A 20,755-nucleotide genomic window follows, 5' to 3' on the forward strand; every position below is an offset into this window, starting at 1 on the left:
TAGATGCTAACAAGGCCCTTCTTATGCCATCTTTTGAAAAACAGTATTATCCATACCTGGAATAAATATGGGATTACCACAAATCTACAGGAGAGATGATAGCCTTCCTGTGTGATGGACTAACATACAGAACTGCAACCAGGCTTTTCCACAGGAGCTCACTATTACATGTGATCTCAGCTCATTTGGGAACAATCCTAACCCTATTTAGGGCAAACCATTCAGAGATTGCAACACATACCAATTTTGTAAATGTTCTGGGGAGAAAAATAGGATGTTCTAGATATCCAGTCTGCTACATGTCTTAACATGCAGACTAAATCATATAGCTTCAAGTTCGGGCAATTAAGATCTCCTTGTCCTAGTGGTCTAGTTAGCATCTCCAAGGGAATTCTGGCTCTTTTTTTCATTCCACTGAACATTCTAAAATATTTTAGCAATTTCCTTTCGATCACTTCTAGTTATCCATATAGGTAACATTTACAGGATATAGAGAGGAAATGGGTGGGAGAGCTTCTCCACTCCTAGTGACCTCCTAGTGACCCACCCTTTTCATACGCATGGAGATTGAATGCACCTCCTGCCAGATAAAAATCACAATCGTCCTCATCCAGAGATTCCTGAAGTTCCTCATTCCATTGTGAGATGAGGGCTTGTCTCCTTTGTGTCAGCTCCTCCCTGTCCACAGTTCGCCAATACAATTGAAAAATATTCTTGCCCTTCACAGTAATATCACTAAGAAACCTCTCTGCTAAGAGGCAAGATGGCCGCCTAGATGTAGTCCTGTGCAAGATGCTGGAGGGAGAACGCTGTCATTTTCACTATTACTTTGGGTTAAAAATGCCGCATACTAAAAGAAAGGGACGACTAAGAGATGAGATTACCAACTCACCTTCAGTCAATCCCCGACAGCTTACAATCCCTGGCATATTGGCGGGCATTACTGCTTCTATTATTCCGGAGAGCCCGGTCGCTGGGGGAGTGACTCAGGAGCAGGAATCACCCCCCTTGACCCTTGAAACAATGCTGAGCCCCGGATTGCCGTGAAAACCCGCTAACCCCAGAAACAACGCGATACCTTGCCCGTCTTCGGTGGAAGTCGGAGGGGCCATGGCTATGGCCAGGAATGGAGCCACTGGAGCATGGCGAGTGGAAGCTTTGGAAGGAGAAAGAGGAGAAAATCAACCAGAGGAAGGAACTCCAGGAGGAATGGAGGGACCCCTGAGGGCTTCTACGCCGCTTCCATGGGAGGAGGCCACCTTATTTGCATCTCAAGGTATCGGGGGAAGCAAGGGGACTGTCAAAGTTGGGACATTAAAACAGCTTAAAGAACTTTCAGTTTGTCCTTCTACAAAAAACCTGATGCAATGTCTCTGGAGGGGATATAGACTATGTTAAGTTCTATAGAAAACTCTATTAAAACTTTGTCTAAAGTAACAGTGGAGATACAAAATCAATCGGTAGTAATAAATTCTATTTCTCCACTAGAGCTATTCAAAGTCTATATGAAAAAGAACTTAAAAATCCCTGAACAAGCTTTGCCTATGGTTACAAAGGCTTTTTATCTTCAACAGCAATCAAATCAAGAACAGGAACAAATTTCTTCTTTAAATTTAACAAATATTTTGGAAATGTCTACTGACTACGAGATTAATCAAAGGAGACCTTTATTGGTGTCCTTTGCATTTCTCACTGAGAGAAATCATGTAATGCGTCTATTCTTTAGAAATTGCCAGATTCCTTTCTATGGAAGCCTTATATGGATTTATCCAGATGTGATTAAAACGACTCAAACTCGTAGGAAGGAATTTCTTTCCTTGCGACCAGATGTTTTGAAGTTAGGAGCGAAGTTTATGCTGAAATATCCCTGCAATGCGTGCATCAGATACCTTAATGTCAATTATATATTCTTAGAACCAGATCAACTGAAATCGTTCTTGGCTGGAAGATTCCCCATGGATACTCCGACAGATCCGGTTTAAAGAAAAAGAATCAGTACTATAGGCGTGCCTTTTTTTTCTTTTTAGTTACATATGTTAGAATTTCCTGATGATATTGCTCCTTCCGCCTCCTAATTACATTTATTTTTCTTATAATTTAAATGTCCGTATATATATATATATATATATATATATATATATATATATATATATATATATATATGATGTTTAATATATATACTTGAGAATATTATGTCTTGTTAGGACATTGAATTTTCTGTAAGGAGTTTTTTCCTGGTAGAAATGTTCAAAAAATTGAAAATAATTGGAATAAAAAAAAAAAGAAACCTCTCTACTAGATTGGGTGCCCAAGAAGTCCAGTTTCTCTCCCCATCAACCTTTCCAGTACACTCTGAATCTGAAGATATAATGAATGAATTTGGCGATCTAACCAATATTTAGCCACTAGTTCATCAAAAGGAATAGCTGAATTACCAACCCAAAGCTGCCACACAAATCTTAACCCATTATTTTGCCACAAACCCATGTCTGGAAAAAAATGTACAATATGAGATTTTAGGATTCTTAGCCAGTGGTGAAACTGGTGTCAGTACTTCCCCAGATACTTCTATAAAAAAAACAGTAAACTACACTCCAAATATGAATAGTATGGGACAAAATGGGACTGCTTCTAAGAATTCATCTTACCACTAGAGAATTGCCAGGCATGGTCAATAATAGAACTAAATCAACCATGCCGATGTGTGCAAGTATCAAAACCTGTCTCTGACACAGGTGAACTTAGTGGCCCAATAGTAAATATGCACATCTGGAAGACCCATATTCCCCTGCCATTTAGGTCTAAAGTGGCAATATTAATATGGGCTATCTTATTGTGTCAAAGCTCCCCATTTGACCTTCTGGGACGCAAATGCAGACTGGGGCACCCAACAGGGAACATGCTGGAACAAATATAGAAGCCATGGCAAGATACTCACCTTGAGTAGATTAATACGGCTTTCCCAAGACAAAGGAAGATCCATTCAGTCCCGCAGGTCTTGCTTAATCCACGAGAACACTGGAACAAAGTTAATCTGGTACAGATCCTGAGAGCTTGTAGAAACCCTTCTTCTCAAATATGTACCACTACTCTCAACCACACTGAAACCAGCCAAACACTGAGAAGCATTTCCCCTATGGATCGGAAAAAGTAATTTTGATTTCCTGTAATTGATAGTGTACCCATACTCATCTAACATCCTCCTCAGAGACTCACCTGGGAAAGAAAGAGAAGGACATCGTCTGCATAGAAGGACATTTTATGCTCCATCCTATCAACCGTGGAACCCACAATCTTCCCATTATCACAAATAGCCTGAGCCAAAGGTTCAATAGGACTTTTTTGTGTTAAGTGCCCTTGTCTCGTAATACTCAGGATTTGTAGTGCATAGGCATGTATTTGCATTGACACGCACTTGTGAATAAAAACAAGCAGGATTTTTTCCATTTAGTGCACTTTTTGTTTTTTACACTCACAGTGCATTTACACGTTATTAGATTACTGCCTCCCGTGTGGGGCCATGGATTTCTGCCATGTGAGTAAAACAAACCTGCACATAATCTTAGTTCCCATTTTGGCCTGTGTTTTGTTACATTGGTCCCAATGCACTGACTCCTTTCTACACACTGTAGGAGTATCTGGTGTGGTTATCTTACATTTGAATAGCAGAATTTAATCTGGTAATCTTATGATATGAAGTCAATAGTTTTAGGGAGCATAATACAGACACTTTTATGAGGTAGTAAGTTAATTTTATTAGCAGCGTAAGGTAAAACAAGGTTAATAAAGGTACAATTATTACACAAGACAGTGTAGTAAAAGATAATCAGAATTTATAAGCAACTCTACACTTAGAATTATGCATTTGCCACACTAATTAGCCCAGCTGAAAGGTAATTAAGCTAGTGTTCTCACCCTCTAAATTACTGCACAAGTTCTGAAACAGGACGCTGTCTCGACACCATGGGCAGAATCCAGCAAAGCCCTTATAATGGATTACAGATAAGACCCAAAAAGTTCCCATAGATGTCTCAGTGAAATAAGACAGCAGAAAAAGGGTTAACTTTACTAGCTTGCCAAAGTCTTTCAAGGGGTGTTGGCTAGAACAGCTGCTTCTTAATTATGGAGCACACTGTACGGAGTACCTGAAACTCAGTTTAGCTTGTAGGTTTATTGCAATATTTTTTTGTTAACAAAGCTCTCTTGGCAGAGCTTGGGGAATCTGTGGAAAAAGCCATGGGGAAAAGCCCTTACTAGCAAAGACTCTTTCAGATAATATCTGATGTCAGAGTCCATCTCGGTAACTCAGAGTCCCTTTTACTCTGAATCAAACCTCTTGGGTATTCAGTTTGATAAGGTACAACGTTGATCCGGATTAGATGCCAACATTTGTAGGCACATTTCTGAGTGAAAGAGAGTGTGTGATTGAGAATGTTAGTGCCTGTATTTGGTATAAATATCAGCTGTAAGGTAAGATGTCAGGACAGGACAGTGAGTGCTGGATCACGGATTTTAGTTTCCCAGCCAGTTAGCTGCGGTGAATGAGAAATAAAAGTTTGTGAGAAAAAAAAAACAATTTTACACCTTGACAGAAAATTTCCACCAAGGAGAAATTAATTTCTGCATAGTTTTTTTTCTGTTTATACAAATTAAGGCTAGGATTTGAGATAAAATCCTGACAGACACTGTTGTCAGCCTGAGCTTATCTGGGAATTGTGCCTGGTATTTTTTTTTTAACTCACCTTAATTATTTCCGTTAAGTTGGAGGTGCTTTCTCTCCTTTGCCTTCAGAGCCAAAGTAAAAGGGAGAGTGATAGGAAAATAAGGACTCTTGTGTTTTATGAAAGAACACAGGATAATTGTGTTAAGAGAATCTTAGATGAACAGTGTAATATGCTGTAATTGAATTAAAAATGGAACACAGCATCTAAGTATTAACCTGGTTAAATACCAAACAATATCTCCACACTCAAATAAGGAGGAGAGATAATTATCCTTCTAAAGACACCTTGCAGTGCGTGTGAATGCAAATTAAGCAAAATTCTGGGAGAATGAGTGTGTGACAAATACCTCCGAAGGAAGGAAGAAGATATATTGCCTCTGTAACACTAAAGATAGGGAGGTATAAATTATCATTTTATTTTTCCACAAAGTGTATTCAAGTTCAACTAGCCTACACAGACCACACATAGCAAGACAGTAGCATGCCTGGCAGAAGATCACCGGGGCCAGTGTAGTCAGTGTACATGTTGTTTTATTTAAAGTCAGTGTTATGTTCGGTGTGACTTGAACTAAATAGTGGACCCTTGGGTTGAGGCGAATAAGAGGCCACCCACAGGGAGAAGCCCTGTGAGTCCTTACCCCAACAGGCAAGGCCTTCAACAGAGAGAGAGATAACTTTATTGTACAGCAACAATCTTGTAGAGCAAGCAATGAGACTGGAAGCAGCTGGTCAGTCCCGTAGAACTCCGCAGCACGGAGAGTCCTAGTGATTGGGTGCAGCCGATAAACAAAAAACCAATCGGGCCGGACGATAAAAATTATAAGATTCCGGTTCACATCTCTAATGGGTGTAGTCCCTATTTCCAGGCTTGAGGACATCCCTTACTAAAGTCTGTCTTACTCAGAATTACCTATCAGAGCAGAACCGAGATACCATCTTTATGTAGGTATACCAAAGAGAAAAATACTTGATCATGTCAGAGTCATGACAAAAGGTTGATCCTAATATTTTAGAATCTCTGCAAATCTTATAAACAGTCTGCATATCATCCAGCCAAATCAGATCTCCAGATTGCAATAAAGGCCACATGTCAAATTTATTCAAAACGTATGGTAATACATTTCAAAAAATAGCATCTTATATTAATTTGATTTGCAAATGCGATCTGGGGACACAGTCAACTTGTTTCTCACCCCCACTGGAAGCATCTTTACAAATGGGTTCCAAATTTGTTGCGTCAAAGTTTGTAACTTCTGTTACCCCTCCTTCCCGGTTTCCTTTCCATTAGAAACAAATCCATAAAAGAATCCCTTCATTCTGCTATAGCTGGGCCTACAGGGTCCAGCCACTTAAAAAAAATATGACAAAGCGCCACTAGCTACCCCTTAAGCAGAAGGAGAATTGGATCAAGGAAGAATGCTCGATGTGATCTACTTTGATTTCAGCAAAGCTTTTGATATGATTCCGCAAAGGAGACTTGTGAATAAAATGAGAAGCTTAGGAGTGAGCGCCAAGGTGGTAGCATGGATTACAAACTGGTTGACTGATAGGAAACAACCTATAATGGTAAATGGAATCTACTCTGAAGAGAGAACTGTGTTAAGTGGAGTGCTACAAGGATTGGTATTGGGACCACTTCAGTTCAATATCTTTGTGAGCAACATTGCAAAAGGGTTACAAAGTAAAGTATGTCTACTTGCAGATGATAATAATATCTGCATTAGAGTGGACATGCCTGAAAAATGAAAAGTGATTTAAGAAAGTTTGAAGAGTGGTCTAAGATTTGGCAGCTAGGAATCAGTACAAATAAGTGCAGCGTAATGCATTTGGAATATGGTATTCCAAAAGAGGTGCGTGAAGGGGAGTCTAAGACTGATGTGCACGGACCAAGAAGAGAGATCTTGAAGTAATAGTGTCTGGCAATCTGAAGATGGCCAGGTGATAGCTAAAGCCAGAAGAATGCTGGTCTGCTTAGAGAGAGGAATAACCAGTAAGAAAAAAGAGGTGAGAATGCTCTTGTACAGGTCCTTAGTGAGGCCTCACCTGAAATACTGTGTTCAGTTCTTGAGCCCATATCTCAAAAGGATAGAGACAGGATGGAGGCGGTCCAGAGAAGGGTGACTATTTATTTATTTTATTTATTTAAAATCTTTTCTATACCATCGTTAAGCGGGTGCCATCACAACGGTTCACAATAGGGCACATAACTATATGTTGTCTAGAGTTCTAACAATTAAACAGGTGCCATCAAAAATACTGTAACGGTTTCATAACAAATATTATTTGGTGGGTGTTATAAGTCATGTCCAGTTTTCTCTGTCTCAGCTATAAGATAAAGTATTACTTGACTAGTTCTTTGTTGTTTAAAGATAAAAGAGAATTAGAGGATAAAAAATGAGAAACACACGCATTAAGAAAAAAGGTGTGTGTGTGGGAGTTTGACCAACCGCAACCAACATTTCCCTGGGTTCTCCTCTCAATTCTCTTCGTTGTATGCTTGCTTAAATAGCCGTGTTTTTAAACTTTTTCTGAAGGTTTTGATGTTTCTTTGCAGTCTGATTTCTAACGGCATATTGTTCCATATTGGGGGTCCTGCTAGGGATAGGGCCCTATCCCTTACTTGGGTTAGTCTGGCTGTCTTAACTGAGGGAATGGTAAGCAGTGCTTTGTTTGCTGATCTCAGATTTCTGTGGGGGGTATGTACGCGGAGGGCTGTTGTTCAGCCACTCTGCTTTTTCGTCGTGTATTACTTTATGTATGGTGCATAAGGTCTTGTATTGTATTCTTTGTTCAATGGGTAACCAGTGTAGTTCTAGTAAAGTTTCGGTTATATGTTCTCTTCTACTTTTTCCAGTTAAAATTCTTGGCACTGTATTCTGTAGTATCTGTAGTGGTCTTATTGTGGTGTATGGTGGGCCCAGTAGGAGGGCATTACAGTAGTCAGTGCTGGAAAAGCTTAAGGCTTGTAAGACTGAGCGGAAGTTGGTGGGCGTTAGTAGTGGTTTTAGTCTCCTAAGAGTCATACGTTTGGCGTATCCCTCTCTTACTTTTTGAGAGATGTGTTGTTTCATATTTAGTTCTGAATCGATTATCACTCCCAGGTTTCGTACTCTCTCAGCTAGTTGTATGTTTTGGTTGTTATTGAGTGTAATTGGGTTCTGAATTATCGCTATGATTTTTCGTTCAAGGTGTAAGAATTCTGTTTTCTCTATATTGATCACTAGTTAAATGGTGTGGTCGTGTGTGTGTGCAGGGGGAGGGAGGTGTTGTGGGAGGTGAGGGAGATGGTGAGTGTGTTGGAGGATGGCCCCCCCCCCCCTTGCAGTATCCATAGACTCCCCCTCCCCCATCTGTGTATGTGTGTTTGTTATGGGGCTGGTGTGAGTGGTTTTAGGGATGGGTTGGGGGGTGAGGTGTGTGTGTTTGCTCATTCCCCCTCACACTGCCCTTCCATTCCTCTTCTCCCTGTGTATGTGTGGGGTGCGGGTGGGGTGGGACATGGCATGGGGGTTGTGTAAATGTTTTATGGAGTTGGTGTGAGTGACTGGTGTGTGTGTGTGTGTCAGAGAATGACTGAGGGTGTGGGTGTGTATTAAGGAGTGGCTGGGCATGGGGTGTGTGTTGGTGAGTGACTGTGAATGTGGATGGGAGCTGTGCAATTCTTCCTTGCACTTTTCCCTTTCGCTCCTTCTCCAGTGTGTGTGTGTATATATATGTTGTGAGGTTAGGGTAGAGGGTGTACAGTGGGGAGCGAGTAGTGTGGGATGTGTTGGGTGGGGAAGAACAGGTAGAGATGAGGGTGTAGGAAGAAGGTGAGGGTTGGTCGTGTGTGTATGTGAGGGGGGGAGGGCTCAGGGGACAGGAGGGGGTGGTGTGTGTAGCATGGGGTATTTATAATCTGTCCCCTATCTTCTCCCCCAGCCCTCTTCCCCCCCAGCCCTCTTCCCTGCTCTCCCTCAGCCTCTCTTTTCCTGCCTCCTCACTCTCCCCCACCACTGCCCTCCCTCTCCCACCACAGCTCATTAATTACTGCCCCCCACCTTTACCTATTCTGGCTCTCTCCATTCCCCTTCCTAGTCCCCTCTCACTTCAGGCTCTGAGGTTATTTTTGTGTGGCTACTGGAGCCTGGGAACCTCCACCAGCTCTTCTGCTGTGTGCGTCACTGCTCCTCTTTTCCTGGTGCACTGATGGGGACCGGGAAACCTGCACCAGCTTTTCTGTTGCCGGCAGCACTGGCTGGCCGTGCAGTGCAGACGTCGGTGCTCTGCCATTTCTGCCTGTAGCCCCTTCCACTTTTCTGGGTTCGGTCATTACGTCGCACGTGTGCAGATGTGATGCAATGACCGCTTGGAGTTATTTATTTATTATTTGAGTTTTTATATACCGTCATTAAGTTATTCACCATCATTGTGGGGTCCTGTGATGTGCACTGGCAGAGCTTAGGTTTTATTTATTTATTTAAAAAATGTGTTTCCCACCCTATCCAAAGTTCTAGGCAAGGCACAAAACATCCCAAATCATAAATTTGCTCAACGATTCACAGCTCATTATTTATGGAAAACATTGATATTGGCTTCAGTATCTAAATGCAATTCCAATGAATGAGCTGTGAGAGCAGGGGAACATTTCCTCACACCTCGTCTTCTTGCAGCGCTGACACTGGCAGTGTTACTTCTTGCTCATTCTATTCTGACCTGAGGAAGAGATTATTCGTGCTTGAATGTATTAAGTTAGTGCAATGAAAAGGTTGCACTTCTATACGTTTTGTTTCTCTGCATTTAAGTTCGAACCGACCTCATCCTTAGAGATCGAAAATATCCTAAAAAAGCTCAAACCTTCTTCTCACCCTCAGGATACCATACCCACCAATCTCCTCATCTCTTGTGCTAAAATCATATCCAAACCCATCGCACAAATCATAAATTGCTCCTTCTCTCACGGGATTGTACCTGACCCACTAAAAATGGCAATCATAAAACCACTCATAAAAAAACCTAATCTTTCTCCTGAAAACCCAGCCAATTTTCGCCCAATAGCTAATCTACCATTCATCGCAAAAATCTTGGAACGAGTTGCAAACAAACAACTAACAGAATACCTAAACGACCACAAAATTCTTTCCCCATCGCAGTTCGGTTTCCGCCAATCTCGAAGCACCGAAACCCTCCTAATCTCATTAACGGACTCTATATTACTTAAACTTGAAAACAGACAACCGTGTCTTCTCATCCTCCTAGATCTAACAGCAGCTTTTGACACGGTCAATCACAACACATTAATAGATCGCCTGGCAGAAATTGGCATCAGAGATGAGGCCCTCAACTGGTTCAAATCGTTCCTACAGAACAGACAGTATAAGGTCAAGATCAACAAGGAAGAATCTCCACCAGTCACCTGCAACTTAGGAGTCCCACAAGGATCATCACTCTCTCCAACCTTATTCAATATTTACCTTCTGCCACTCTGCCAGCTCCTCATCAACCTGAATCTCGTCCACTACTTATATGCAGACGATGTTCAGATACTGATTCCAATTACTGAATCTCTCCAAAAAACTCTGGACTTCTGGAACTCTTGCCAACAAGCCATCAACAACTTACTCACTAACCTCAACTTGATCCTTAATCAAAACAAAACAGAATATCTCCTCATTTCCCAAAACGGAACCTACACACTTCCAAGTACCATCTTGTCAACTCCATTAACAATAACTCCACAAGTCAGAAATCTAGGAGTTATACTTGATAACCAAATGAATTATAGATCACTCATAAATAACATCGTAAAGGATGGATTCTTCAAATTACAAGTCTTAAAAAGACTGAGACCACTCCTACATTTCAAAGACTTCCGATTAGTTCTACAAGCAATCATTCTCACGAAAATAGATTACTGCAACTCACTTCTACTGGGTCTCCCTGCCAACGCCATAAAACCGCTACAGATGCTGCAGAACGCTGCAGCGAGGATCTTAACCAAGTCCAACAAAAGAGACCACATCTCACCCATCTTAAAAAGCCTACACTGGCTTCCCGTCAAATTCAGAATACTATTCAAAGTGCTCTCAGTAACCCACAAGGCAATACACAACCTGGCACCACTCGAGCTCACATTCCCTCTCCAACTCCACACATCTTCCAGACCAGTGAGACAAGCCTACAAAAACAACCTTCAAATTCCACCGATGAAATCAGCATTAAGTAAAAGAGCTTTCTCCACAGCTGGGCCTAAACTCTGGAACTCTCTCCCATCAGAGCTCAGATCACTGCAATGCTCCACTACATTTAAAAAAAGACTCAAGACTTGGTTATTCAACCAAGCTTTCCCATAACATCAACCTGCGAAATATCCCTGCCAATATCCCCTCAGTGGTAACACGCTAGAGAACTATATAGATCTTCTCTAGAAATCACATGATCTTTGGCAGTCTATTATCTTCGGCAGTCTATCATTAAAACCCAGCCTCTAGCCTATATTAGGCACCGCTCATGTTAATTATGTTATTACCCCCTTATATCTTAATCCAAGTTAATTCGACCTGTTCATTGTAAGACATTTACTTGTCATTGTTGTTATTGTTTAAAATGTAAACCGAATTGATCAATAATTTTGTTATTGGAAAGTCGGTATAGAAAAATGCTAAATAAATAAATAAGTGGAGTAACACAGCAGCCTGCTGAGAGCTATCTGACGCCCTGGGTGAACCTTTGGTCCTATGGGCCTACTGGTGACAACTCCAGTACTGAGCATTGAATCTGGCACTGCACCCTCTTCTCTTTGCCCTTTGCCCATGTAACTGCAAGCCTTGCCTTCTGCTCACAGTTTCTGGAAACTCTCTACTTCAGAAGTAGGGAAGCTATGCACCTCTGACTCCATGTGGTAACATGACTGGGTAACCAAGGAATTGGATAGAGGAAGAGCACTCGATATCATATACTTGGATTTCAGCAAAGCTTTTGATACGGTTCCGCACAGGAGACTGGTGAATAAAACGAGAAGCTTGGGAGTGAGTGCCGAGGTGGTGACCTGGATTGCAAATTGGTTGACGGACAGAAGACAACGTGTGATGGTAAATGGAACCTTCTCTGAAGAAAGAGCGGTTTTAAGTGGTGTACCGCAAGGATCGGTGTTGGGACCGGTCCTGTTCAATATCTTTGTGAGCGACATTGCGGACGGGATAGAAGGTAAGGTTTGTCTTTTTGCGGATGACACTAAGATCTGCAACAGAGTGGACACGCCGGAAGGAGTGGAGAGAATGAGACGGGATCTAAGGAAACTGGAAGAGTGGTCGAAGATATGGCAGTTGAGATTCAATGCCAAGAAGTGCAAAGTCATGCATATGGGGAGTGGAAATCCGAATGAACTGTATTCGATGGGGGGGGAAAGGCTGATGTGCATGGAGCAGGAGAGGGACCTTGGGGTGATGGTGTCTAATGATCTGAAGTCGGCGAAACAATGCGACAAGGCGATAGCTAAAGCCAGAAGAATGCTGGGCTGCATAGAGAGAGGAATATCGAGTAAGAAAAGGGAAGTGATTATTCCCTTGTACAGGTCCTTGGTGAGGCCTCACCTGGAGTACTGTGTTCAGTTCTGGAGACCGTACCTTCAAAAAGACAAAGACAAGATGGAGGCGGTACAGAGAAGGGCGACCAGGAAGGTGGAGGATCTTCATCGGATGACGTACGAGGAGAGATTGAAGAATCTAAATATGTACACCCTGGAGGAAAGGAGGAGCAGAGGTGATATGATACAGACTTTCAGATACTTGAAAGGTGTTAATGATCAAAAGACAACAACAAACCTTTTCCGAAGGAAAAAAATCAGCAGAACCAGGGGTCACGATTTGAAGCTCCAGGGAGGAAGATTCAGAACCAATGTCAGGAAGTATTTCTTCACGGAGAGGGTGGTGGATGCCTGGAATGCCCTTCCAGAGGATGTGGTGAAGACCAGAACTGTGAAGGACTTCAAAGGGGCGTGGGATAAACACTGTGGATCCATAAAGTCAAGAGGCTGCCAATGAAGAGTGGGTGACTCGCCAGAATGATGGCTACTGCCTGGAGTCAATACCCTTATTAAATAAACATACACAGGCTTACGGTGACTCCAACATCGCTCTAAGCTTCAACAGCAAGAGGAAATGTGGAAAAAAGGATTCACACTCACAAAGAGGGGAGTAGCTGGCTTGTTATGGCGGTTACTACCCCAAATCAAATAAGCCTGATACTTCACTTTCAATGCATATACAGCAAAGTTCTCTGATTCAACGGCAGGGGAGAAGAAAAACTGATACTTCACACATCCAGCAGAGCTCTCTGCTTCAACGGCAGGGGAGAAGAAAAGAGGGTTCGCACTCACAAAGCGGGGAGTAGCTGGCTTGTTACGGCGGTTACTACCCCAAACCAAATGTGCCTGATACTTCACCTTCGATGCACATCCAGCATGGCTCTCTGCTTCAACGGCATGGGAGAAGACTTATACGTCACACATATCCAGCATAGCTCCCTGCTTCAACGGCAGGGGAGAAGAAAAACAACCAATAAGGGCTAATAACATAGTCTGGGTAAAACAAATAAGCATGGGTGCAGCTTGCTTATTGCGGCGGCTACTACCCCTAACGAATCAAGCTAGATATTTCACTTGGATGCAGCTCTATCACTGCTCTCTACATTAAAGGTGGGGGTGGAAGGGAAATAGAACCAAGAGCTAAGAGAAACAGATAAGTATGAGAGAAAATATGTGTGAAGCTTGCTGGGCAGACTAGATGGGCCATTTGGTCTTCTTCTGCCGTCATTTCTATGTTTCTATATGTTTCTATGTTTCATGTTTCATATGTAGAAATAAAGCCGCGGTTGCTTACCTGTAACAGGTGTTCTCCCAGGACAGCAGGATGTTAGTCTTCACATGGAGCCTGGCCCATGCCCAGCCTGCTGCTCTCCACGTGTTCAGGTGAGGTTCCCCTTCAGTCTCATAACATAACAAAAATACAGGTGAGAAAAATATATAACACAAACTGAAGGTGAACCCAACATCGTGGGGAGACGGGCGGGATTCCTGAGGACTCCCATCCTGCTGCAGGATGGGAGTCCTCACATGTGGTGATCTCAGAGCTCCAGGCTGCCCCCTGTGATCCGAGGGTCCCACAGTAGCCAAAAAGGTGCCAACGGGCACAACACAACTGCAGCGCTGTGGTAAAACAGGGGCAGTCTGGCTGCACAGAGCGCTCAATGAGAACAGTTTGGTTCAGGACTGGAATAGATTGAGGAGGACCGACTGGCCAACAGCGCTGTCCTGGGGACTATCCCTGTCAAGGCAGTTGTGAGCCGGGAATGTGTGGAGACAACTCCAGGTCGCGGTCCTGCAGATTTCGGCGACAGGGACCGCACGCAGATAGGCCACTGACGCCGTCATAGCCGCACAGAGTGAGCTTTCACCCTGCCAGCCACCTGGAGGCCTGCCCGCTGGTAGCAGAAGGCAATGCAATCCGCTTGCCAGTTGGACAGGGTCTGCTTGCCCATGGCTGCTCCCAGCCTATTGGTGTCACACAGAGCTGGGCAGACCGTCTGTGACTCGCTGTATAGTCCAAGTAGAAAGCGAGTGCTCGCTTGCAGTCCAGGATGTGGAGAGCTCGTTCCTCTGGGTGGGAAGGACAATTGACTGGTTGATGTGGAAAAGAGTCACCACCTTGGGCAGAAGTTTTGGATGCGTACGCAGCACCACACGATCGTGGAAGAATTTCGTGCCGGGAGCGTGCGTAACCAGGGCCTGGATCTCACTGACCCCTGCAAACAGAAGGGATTGCTGGCAGTACCGACCGTTAAATCTGCTGAGCTCAGCCAAGTAAGAGAACGAATTATGTCAACAGCAGGAACAAAAGGATGGAACGCATTACCCGTTTCATTGAGATTACAGGCAGACAAGAAAAAGTCCAAAGCAGAATTAAAACATGGTTATTTAAACAAGCTCACGCAGAAAATGTGCGTTAGAAGCTCTCTAACCTGCTTTTACTTTTCCCTTTTAATTTTTTAATATCTATACGTGATTTGATAGTTGTTTTATTCTACTTGTTTAAGAATTTTATTGTGTTTATTTTAAATTTTACTACTTGGGCATAATTTTTAACAGCTAATTTATCTTTGTGTAAGACCCAGCAAGCACCACACAAGATGAAAGTACGACTACAGACAGGAAGAAGAAAACAGCGAGATAGAACAATCAGTCACCAAAAAAAAAAAAAGCATTTCTTTATGTGCATAAACCATCTTTTATGCGTGGCAAGCATGCTTTTTGTGCATGACACATGTTTTCTGCATTGAAAATACTAAGTACCCATCCCAGCACTGGAACTGCTGCTTCCGTCTGTAGACGAACATCAGCCCTGGAAATTTCACTTCAACGCAGCCTAGGAAAGTTTCCAGTGCTAAGGACACAGGAGGTAAGCCAGTGCCCTCTCTGCATTTGGGACAATAGCTAATGCTATCAGCAGGGAGTTTCCTTGTGAGGGCACTGAAGATGGACCCCACAGGAAATAAAAGTTATGGACAGAATGGAGGAAGATGAGGACTAGAACCAGCAGATGGAGGCAAAGAGCTGTGGAACAGACTTTACGACCTGGAGCTGCTGTAATATTGTGCTGCAGCTCTGACTTTAACTGCAGATTAAAGCACTGGGCATAACACATAAACCCCTAGACTCATCAAAATGCTATAATTTTGCGTGGCTAACGCCCGCGATAAGAAAAAGCGGCATGGTTATGATAATTGTAGAATTACCGCACCATGCACTATCTTACCACTTCACATAGGCAGTTTACTGCAACATGTGGTAAAGCTTTCGCACCCTGCAATACCTGCACATCGCTACTTGCAAAATGCCCAGACAGGTATTTACACTGGGGGGGAGAGAGAGCGAGCCTCTTTATAAAGCCTCAATAGTAGTGAATTATTTATATCGCTATAGGAGGAATCTAATACAAAGAAGGAGGAGGTCTGCTCTTCAAATATGATCAACACGTTAAAATAGTAAAGAGCAGAAAATGAATCAGTCCAAAGCTTCATCAATTGGTAAATAATATTTAGTCTTTATTTATTTTTGCTTCAAGGCGGCTACTCCAAAAGCTTTAGTGAGATGTAGAGGTTCTCCAGAGCTATCACTATAGGAGGGCCAGCTTGAACCCTGGTAGAGAGTCCATCAAGCTAGGGTGAGAGAACATTCAAGAAATCTCACCTTTCTGCCACTTTCCTCACTTCAAATGATGTCAAATCTTCACCGAGGAGTCCTGTGCTGTTCATACGTCTCATTCTGCATGCAAAACTGGCCCCACAACCCTACAACACCACCCAAACCTCACCTCACATCATGAGCTGGCCCTCCTAGAGCAGTATAAATAGGTGACTAGTATGTGGGGTGTCGCCCCAGAGGCTCTCTCTCTCTCTCCTCTCCCCTCCACTTCACTCCTCTCTCCCCAATCCTCGAAATGCCTGAAATGCACTTTGCAATCTTTAGGCGAATTGCGTTACGGCCGTTTTGAGCATATCGCACAGCTTAACACCAGGAAAAAAGGTGTGGTTATTTCCGGCGTTAAAAGCGTGCGAGTGGTGTGCACAGCGCGATGCCATAACTAGCGTATGCGTTACAGCTACTCAGACACTGAAATGCTGGTGAAGTGGCTGCCAGCAATAGTGATCAAGGTATATCTGCCTCTGCAAGCTCAAATCCCCATATTCAAAATGACAAAAGATTTGAAGCAGTCATCCCCTGACATGGAGCATGTTTCAGTGTAGCATCTCCTTGCACTGGCACAAAATCCCATCTTTTTTTGGCTCATTGCAATTCCATTGGTAAGATTAAAAAATATCGCTTTTCATTACTTCAGCTGGTTCATTGTGCTTGCTAATACGCTTCTGACAGGTTGGATAAATATCTTGAAATGTGTGATATCGTTAGTTCTGGGTGTTTCCTTTTGTTTGAATATTTACAGCCAGATTAGATATCACAGTAGCACAAGCGTCAGAAAATGATAAATCGTGTATCTTTATGTAACGCTTCCTGGGGAGGTGTCAATTCTTCAGGGCTGCTCCACTTAGCATTTCTTCCATATCTTTTCTCTCTTTCTCCCTCGGGTGGATTCTTTCTGTGTGGGGGAAGCTCTCGCTTATGCCCCAGACGATGCTCTGCTTCTCCTCGTCTTGTGTTAGCTGCTGCACCCCAGGGTGGGAGATGCTGGGACAAACCAGGCAGGACAAGGCCCTGGGTGTTAAATTAGACGTTTACTGATTCTGTTAATTAAAGTCCATTTCTCAATAAAGCTGAGGTTACAGCTGACTGATGTACAACGGTGTTTTCTCTTCTGGGTAGGGATCCTTTATCTCTCAGGTATCCGGGCAAAGCTTCCCAAGCTGATTTTTAAACTGCACAAAAGCTTTCCCGATGGCCAAATGGGAATCCTATTGGGGGGATCCCCTCAAACATGAAAAGTCCTACCTGAGTCCAGTTTATTCCGATCCCCCAGCCTGTCCTGGTCCCATGGGGTGGAGATCCAAGTGGGAACTCCCAGGATCTCTAAGCTCCTGCTCAAGGTTAGCACTGGTGACTTCTCTGGCAGGAAAAGTCTGAGAAGGAGGGAACCAGGCTCTGCCAGTCCTGGGACCCTGTGGAGCGGGTGTTGCCAAAAATCCTCCCCACTACACAATCCCAGCACTTGCTGACTGAAAACTTCTCAGTGGCTGCAGGGCCGGTGCAAGGGGATTGGGCGCCCTAGGCACCTTCAGCATTGTGCTGCCCCCAGCCCTGCCCCTGATTGCAGACCCGACTCCTCCCCCCGCCAAAAGAAAACTTACAAAATACCTGGTGGTCCAGGTGGGGGCCCGGGAGTGATCTGCCGCTCCCGGGGCCTCAGCTGCCACTAACCAAAATGGCGCCGGTGGCCTTTAGCCCCTACCATGTGAGAGGGGCTACTGGTGCTATTGGTTGGCCCCTCTCACATGGTAGGGGCTAAAGGCCACGGGCGCCATTTTGCTGAGCGGCAGATCACTCCCGGGACCTCTGCTGGACCACAAGGGGGGCGTCGGGAGGGTGGCACAGTGAGGCGGGGCTGGCAGAATTTTGAAAGGGCACATTTTGCCCTTTCAAAATTCTGCTGCCTGCTGCGGCGCCCCCTAAATTGTGGCGCCTACCTCGCCTAGTGGTTCCTCCGATCCTGGGTGGCTGCTGCTTTATTATCACCGGTGCTTGCCCTATCAAGGGTATAGAGTAAGGCTCACAGGTCTTTGTGTCCAGAGAGAGCATTCCAAATGGGCGCAAGGTTTAAGCAAGAGTCCCTTCTGGAAGACATCAGGAAACGTTGTGGTCATCAAAGACCTCACTCAGAAGATCTGTCACTGATGCTGGCCACATCTATGATGTAGAAGGTTCAGTGCTCTGAAATGAGAGCTCGTTTACTCTAAAGGGAATCAGGCAAAAATGTATCTCACTCCAATTAAACTGGATAACCCTCTGGCAGGATGTGCACAGAGAGAAATCAAAAAGGGAGGCTTCACCAGAGCGTGAACACAATTTCATCCTCACTGCTCTGAATTTCAATCAAACTGGCTCCAAAGAACACTAAAACGGCTCCACTACATTAGGAGCAGGCAACCAACCCAGACCCTCCAGGTTGGGAGAGACTGATTGATGGTGGGCTCTAAGCAGGGACTTAGTGGCATCTAGTGGGCAACCCATAGGGGTGCCACATTTATTAGATGGATGTAATTCAAATACCATCTTTTGAACACCTCAGAAAGCAGTTGCTTGAGAGCAGCACCCTCTTCATTTCACATTGCCAGGTTTATTCCTCCTCCAGTACTGTCCTGCTGGAGTACCTCTATCCTTTTCTGTGGGGACTGTCTCTAGGAATGAAAGTATTGGCTTTGTTCATTCCTGCCCAGTCCTAGGCCTCTGAACCTATGATGTCATTTTAATGCTGAATTCACTGCTGAACAGGCCTGGGATCACCAGCTCATTTCATAGAGACCAATAACTAACCTTGAGATGGTGATAACCTTTGGTCCTGCTCCCTATAGACCTTTCTTTGATGTGGTCCATTAACATTCCGTAAAACGTTTTGGTTTTTTTTCAATTCACTATCATTTTACTGATCATCCAACCTTCCTCCCTACCTACCTCGACTCACAGCATTAAAGAATATTATCCAATCTATATTTGTTTAGGCAAGCATTTGAAATAATCTAAATACAGATTCCTGTATACGTAACATGTTTATGTTGATTTAATTTTGTATTGTTTGACCTATCAATTTAACGTTTTTAATTATGTATATTCCACTGTAAACCACTATGAGCTATAGGAGGTTTGCAGTCTATAAATTGATTTTAAATAAATAACTAAGCCAAACCTTGAAGAGTTGGTTGGGATGCATGAGATGTTATGTGCTTTTCTGCTATCGTCATTAAAGCTGTGACCATATTGGTTTTTCACCCAGTTTGCCTCATGATTCTTATTTGCATGAGGGAAAGGAAGGGTTGTACTGGATATGGGCAGAGCTGGGGTGGGCCTACAGTGTGACCCATGTGATATGCAACTGCATAAAACGGAAAAGGCTTAGACTTGCAAAGAAATGCTCAAAACATCCCTGCTGTTTGAAAGACTCTCTCCAGAGTATTCAGTTATCTGCTTTGGCTTAAGTACAATTGGATGTTGTGCGCTTCCAAAATTCAGACCGGCTTTTCAATATTTTTTTAATATTATATGCTGAACTGTATCTAGAGTTAGAGTTCCTGGAGCAGAATGCCAGGATCTTATATAGCCAAGTCAGTGCTGTCTTGCTCGCTCTGCCACTTGCCCTTTTCTACCCCTCATCAACCGCCGTTGCCTCTCCCTTTCTTCCTCCTGCACTACATCTGCATTCAATGAATGATGATCAGTACTGGTACTGTCAGGGCTTAACTTGTGATGGAACGGCCTGAAACGCGGTTCCCCTCCACCACTTTTCAGATCCAAGAAGCAGAACAGCAGGCGTGTTTTGCTCTGGCCCCTCCCCTCCAGGCAGCCTGCAGGAAAAGGAGGTGAGGGGTTGAACCTGGAGCAGACAGAACAGCCGCTCTGCTCCCTGATCCAGTAGCGACACGAGCACTGGCGGGCAAAGGACAGAGGGGGATTAAGCACCGGTGGGGACTAGTGGTGGAGGATTACTGGGATAAGGAGGAGGAAGAGTGTGTTCTTGTATGTGTTTAGAAGGAGAGATTACACTCTGCACTGGCCCTGCTCCCCATTCCCATCCCCCAGCTCCACAGTTACACTTCCTTTTTGTCCACAGATTAAACCCTGGGTACTGTTGTGCCGAGCAAAAGACTGCAGCTTTATTTTACATTCAAATAGCCTAAGTACAGAAAAATCTGCAAACTCTCAGCTCGATCCAGTATCGTCCGCTCGAGGATTGCCCGTCTGTAATGTGCTCGTAGCGCACAATTCGGGCGCGCAAGGCAGTTCGGCGATACAGTCTCCAGTTTCACGCGTCCGTATCGCTTCTGAAAACAGACGCATAACCCTTTCCGCACCCGGCATGTAAATGAACGAAAAAGCTGTATAATGAAGGAATTAGCTATTCCCCTGCGATACTGTAACGGGCGCTGATATTATCTCCTCCGTAACCCGCTGTTCTGCCGCGGCCTTAACCTGCTAGTTTACCGCCTCCCCCTAGTAGGAGTTAGTGTAGTGTAGTGTAGGGTAAAAACATTGCTTACCCGCCCTGGTCCCCTCCGGTCTCCTGCAGCCCCGTCCGGACCGGACGGGGCTGCAGGAGACCGGACGGGACCAGGGCAAAAAAAAACAAACGAAAAAGTAGCAAGGCTTGGGCCTGCTATGGTAAGTGTAAAAAGTGTAAAAAACAAAAAACCTGTGTGTTATATAAAAAAATAAAACAATTTTAAATACCTGTCGGAGGGCCGTGGGTCCAGGCGGCCGGTGGGCGGCCATCAGCGGCATCCGGTAGTCCCTTCTCCCTTCCTCCCTCCCTCCCCTGCCTGGATGAGCGCCAA

This window comes from Rhinatrema bivittatum, chromosome 10, assembly GCF_901001135.1.
Source record: "Rhinatrema bivittatum chromosome 10, aRhiBiv1.1, whole genome shotgun sequence".
NCBI lineage: Eukaryota > Metazoa > Chordata > Amphibia > Gymnophiona > Rhinatrematidae > Rhinatrema > Rhinatrema bivittatum.